Source organism: Vitis vinifera, chromosome 16 (assembly GCF_030704535.1).
Source record: "Vitis vinifera cultivar Pinot Noir 40024 chromosome 16, ASM3070453v1".
In the NCBI taxonomy this organism is placed as follows: Eukaryota; Viridiplantae; Streptophyta; class Magnoliopsida; order Vitales; family Vitaceae; genus Vitis; species Vitis vinifera.
In genome coordinates this window covers 16,691,049-16,697,048 of record NC_081820.1, presented here as the reverse complement: position 1 = coordinate 16,697,048, position 6,000 = coordinate 16,691,049, and positions in this window count along the sequence as shown.

Here is a 6,000-nt window from a genome sequence, read left to right as displayed (position 1 = left end):
CTCATAATAAGAAAATTGTCAATATAATTTTTTAGTGAAACTTTAGAAATTAAATTTCAAATAAAATATATTATATAAAATTTTATCTAAAAATTATTAAAAATGGTATTAAATTTTTTTTATTGACTTTCAAACTTATCTAATTTTTTACTTGAAAGGTAATAGAACATGTTTATAAAACAAAAACAAAAAAAATTAGTTTTTCATTTTTTAAATAAATGAGTATAAATATATTAAAAGAATTAAAGATAATTTTAGTAAACTTTTTGATAAATATGATTATAATTTTAAATATAGATTCATTTGGATAAAATTTCACAAAAAAAAAAAAAAAAAGTGGAAAGAAAGAACATTGCTAAAACTACAAAAACAAAATATGCAATTACAAAATTTTGATGATGAAATTTAAAAATAAAATTTGAAACAATTCTTGAGTGCGGAAAAATCCTTGAGTGAAAAAAAATGGGAAAGTTTTTCAAAATCACTTGAAATCCTTAACAAAAAGTAGTCTTGTACACCCTTATATAATTAGTAAATTTGTCTTATACAGTTAGTGTAATACTCTTGTACAATAATTCAAATTTCATACATCATCTCATGAATATCTGACAATAAGTCAGTTAACTATGTTTGTATTGGTTTTGTTTTAAAAAAGAAGAAAAATTGTTGTATAATTTTGTTTTACAATCATCATAAGTGAGGTACCTATTCAAATGACTATATACAAGTTAGATAAAGTGCATGAGATGAATGTATGCTTAACCAATGTGTGTAAGGAATGTCATCTATCCTCGGTTAGGGGAAATAAATAAACAAGTTTTTCAGAATCACTTAAAATCCTTTACAAATAATAGTCTTGTACACCCTTGTACAGTTAGTATATTTATCATGTACACTTAGTGTAAATACCTTGTACAATGACTCAAATTCAATATACCCCCTACTTAATGTGTAACCATAGGTAGATTAACCATGTTTTCATTGGTTTGGTTCAAAAAACAGTGGAAGATGAAAAAACAAAATTTTATCTTAAACATCATTACTGGGATAAGTATTCGAATTGTCATATACGAATTAAATAAAGTGCATAAGATGAGTGTGTGATAGAGGAATGTGTACCTTGAGAGTGTGCAATCCTTAGATGACAAGACAAAAAAAAAAAAAAAAGTTGTCCAAAATTGATTGAAATTTTTCACAAAGAATAGCCTTGTATACCTCTTGTATAGGTAGAACATTTGTATAGTTAGAACATTTGCCTTGTCCAATTGAACATTTACCTTGTACAGTTAGTATAACACCCTTGTACAATGATGCAAATTTCATCCATATACATACATTATGTGCCACATATGATGTGTGAGCCATGTTTCCAATGGTTTGATTTAAAAAATGATATAAAACGTGAAAACAAAATTTTTCCCTAAACACAATTTTTAAGGTAAGTATTTGAATTGTTATATGCAAGTTAAATAAAGTACATGAAATAAAAGAATTTGTGATAGGAGAGCTTATAATCCTTAGATGACAAGAAAAAAAAAAATGTTGTTCAAAATGTACAGTCTTGTATATCCCTTCTACATTTAGTGTAATAACCTTGTATAATAGTATAAATTTCATATATATGCATAAATTATATCCACATGAATGTGTAAACTATGTTCCCAATAGTTTGACATTTAAAATAATTAAAACAAATAAAACGTTATTTTATTTTATTTTCAATGCAAAATGTAATTAAAAATAAGACAAAGAAATTACTTAAAAACTATTATTTAAGCCAAGTTTATTTATTTATTTCCTTTTATTTTTGGAAATAAAGAAAAAAGAATAAAAATTTATTTAACCATAAGAAATAAGAATATAACATCAGTTAGAAAATACCAAATTTATTTATTTATTTCATTTTATTTTTGGAATTAAAGAAAAAAAAATAAAAAATTTATTTAACTATAAAAAATATTAATATAAGATATGTTAAAAAATAGAAACAACCCCAAATTTATTTACTTATTTCATCTTATTTATTTAAATTAGAAAGTAATTTATTTTAATAGATCAAAATGTGCACAATTAATCTATTACTTTGTTAATTATGGATATATTAAAATTTTCTATTAGACAAAAAATAAATAAAGAAAATAAAATTAAAAAGAGTAATAAATATATATAATTTAGTTATTTAATTATTTTTCATGTAAAAGATTGTCTCACAAAAAACACATAATTGACCAATTCCTTTGTTTAATTGTAAACATACTATTTTTTTTTATTTATTAAAATAACTAATGGGAAAAAAAATAAAAATGGATAATCAATGAATAAAATTTAATTATTTTTATTATTTTCATATAAAAAAAATAGTACTAAACAAGGTTTTCAATTTTTATTTTTAAAAATAGTTTTCATTTTTAATTAAATGTTTTTTCAAAAAGAAAATATAAAAAATATAAATCATATTACTATTTTTTTAGAAAGTATTTTTTAAAATAGTTTTTGAACATAATTTTTCTTTATTTATAATTTAAAATAGAAACTAATGCTGATTTTCAATTATTTATATAAAAAAAATTTAAAAACAATAAAAAATCCAAATTGTTAAAATAGAATTATTATGGTTGCGTGAATAGTGGTGTGAAAATTGTTAAAATCCAAATCGTTAAAATCCAAATTTTAAAAAAGTTTATGTGAAAGGTCATTAAGTATTTTAGTTCATCACTATTTTATATTCTTAAAAGGTAATATATGGAAATTTGAAGGGTATATTGGTCTCTTAACATTTTATTTCATTTCTATTAATTATATAAGTTATATGGATCAAATTTTAATTTTTGGGTCCAGTTGGACCCAAAACACAATTGTCCCTATATGTATATATAGGTAACTATTATAAGCGCAAGAGAAATGACATTATTAGCGTCTAATTGGCTAAAAGAGGGGAAAAAAAAGTTAGTTATTCCATTCTCTGGTCTTCAAATTTCAAGCTGAATGAACATTTAGACCACCAAATTATTGTAAAATTATCACTTCTAAATTATTTTCCAAAGTGAAAATTTCAATAATTCCATCATTCCATTTGGGCAACCAAAAGTGTAGATTATATCTTAAGAGTCTAAACTCTAAAGCTAGTTTTTCAAAGTTTGTCATTGATATTGCATTTGAAGCATTGTTATCTTTGATATTGAATAAAAATTGCAGAGAACACTGGTTGTGTGGGACAATAATAAGAAATAATTCAACCCTTAATTAAAAAATGTACAAATTTTCAAAAGAAAATTCAGATTTCTGCATATAGGATTTGTGTAAGTTGTTATTAAACCATTAATAAGGTTAGGTTGACAAACCTATTTGTATTGTTCAAGAGAAGCAAGTTAATAATTTTGGAGATCCAATCATTGGATTCTTGGAATCAAACATGACTGATGGACCAGTTTATTTCAGTTGTTATTCTAATGCAACCTTAAGTTGTATGGATAATGAGCCTATTGATAGAGGTTTAACTCTTAATGATCAAACCAAAGGAGACGCTATGGATTCAAGGTCCAAATATTTACTAATTATTTACAAAATATATCACAAAACCATAACAACTTCTCCCAATCCCAAATGATTGATGTCATCTCTCAAGGGAGAAACACTTGATATTTTGAGCAAATGATTAGCATGCATCAACAATGGTAACGTATGTGGTTACCATGAGAACAATTGACAACTTTATTAAAATGAGATTTCAAAATTTAACAACCCCTAAAAAAAATAGAAAAAATACTTTGTCTCATGCCTATTATATTTAAGATCGAGAAGGGATGAGAACCATATAATTTTGTCTCCTTCCATATAAAAAAAAATCAATGAAAAGCTTTTCTTCTTCCTCAAGCAAATTATGGGCATGCATCAACAATGGATCTTATGTGATTACCTTTGGAATGGTTGTAGACTTAATCAAAATGGAATTTCAAAAATTTAATGATCCCCAAAAAATAGAAAATATTCAATCCGCTTATTATATTGAAGATAAAGAAGGGAAACAACCATAGAATTCCCTCCTTCAATGTAAAAAATCGATCAACATTTTCTTTCTTTCAATCTTCTTTTGGTTATACCCTCCATGAAATAGAAATCAAGAATTACAATGGGTTGATTTTCACCCAATCAATCTCAAATTCAAGAAAACCCCTCTAAACCAAGATAATTATTTATAATATCTTAAACATTTTGAAATTGATAAAGACCATATTCCATTTGAATTTTGGTACAACAAAAGAAAAAGGAAAATGGTTCTTTTCAAAATACACTATTAATACATGAACATTCCTACATTTATGTGGTTTGGAATCAATGCATTTAATAAAAAAATTAGAATACTCTTTAAATTCAATATTAATACCTTGGAACATCCTTCAAAATTAACTGCAAAAGAATTAAAAAATATATCTAAATTCACAATTATCGATCAAGACCAAAAACCTGAAAATTACTATGTTAAACCAACCCAAACTCAACCTGATGTTTGGATGGGGTTGGGTAATCATTTTTAATACTCGAGTTGGGCTTGGGTTAGGTTTTTCAATCTAAGCTCAATTTAGGTTAAAGTTCGAACAACTTGAATCTAACCAAAGCATGATTTAATGTTTTTATAATGCATATTATCCTATATAATAGTATTGATTTTCTTTTTCTGTTTTTAATAAAAAGTCAAATTATATATATATATATATATATATATATATATATATATTATGTTTTAGAAAATATATTGTTATAATAAAATGGAAGAAGAAGAAAACAAGAAAGAAAGGATGGAATGCACGAGAAAAACTGAATAGATTTTCATTAGGGGCCCCTCCATTTTATAGGGAGTTACAAAAGATATATATGGATGATCATCCACAAGTTACCATAGTGGTACAAAATCTCATATTTTATAACACTCCCCTTTGGATGATTATAAGAATATGGTAACTACCTCGTTAAAAACCTTGCTAGTAAATCCTAGTGGGACAAAGTCTGGACGAAGGAAAAAGTGTGCAGTATATCCATATTGGTTTTCTTCCCCTCTTTTAGACATGTTAATGATTTCTTCAACTCTCCAATTGGTAAATCTCTCAATTTTAGCATTCCGATGTTATACCTTAACCTTTTCAATGTGGTCGAAGGTAATGCCTTTGTGAATGGATCTGCTAGATTATTGTATGACTGAATATGTTGAACATTAATTCCACCTTTCTCTTAGAGCTCGTGGGTATAAAAGAATTTAGGGGAGGTCACCTTTTATGAATCCTCCTTTAATTTGTGCAATACAAGCAACATTATCTTCATATAATTTGGTTGCATTGCCTCTGATGGAAGGTAGTCCACATGTTTCTTGAATATGTTGAATCATTGACCTAAACCATACACATTCATGACTTGCAAGAATTTCTGAATGGTCTGAAGAGGTGGCTACCATTGTTTGCTTGACTGATCTCCAAGATATTATTGTACCATTATAAGTAAAGACATATCCCGTTTGAGATTGAGCTTTATGAGGATTTGAAAGATATCCTGCATTTGCATACCCAATCAATTACGATTTTGATTCTTTTGAATAATATAGGCCTATGTCACTTGTTTCATGAAGGTATCACAATATATATTTAATCTCATTCTAATGCTTTCTAGTTGAGGTAGAATTGTATCTTGCTAACAAGTTGATAGAAAATGCTATATTTGGTCAGTACAATTTGTAAGATACATTAGTGCACTGATTGCATTGAGATATGGTACTTTTAAACCAAACAATTCTTCATTATCTTCTTTAAGATGAAAGAAGTCCTTGTTCACTTTAAGTGAACGAACAACCGTAGGGGAACTTAATGAATGTAATTTATCCATATAAAAGTGCTTCAAGACTTTCTTTGTATATGCTAACTAATAAACTAACATTTTATTTGAAAAGTACTCTATCTGCAGGTCGAGAATTTTTTTTTGTTTTTTTTGTTTTCTAAGATCTTTCATTTTAAA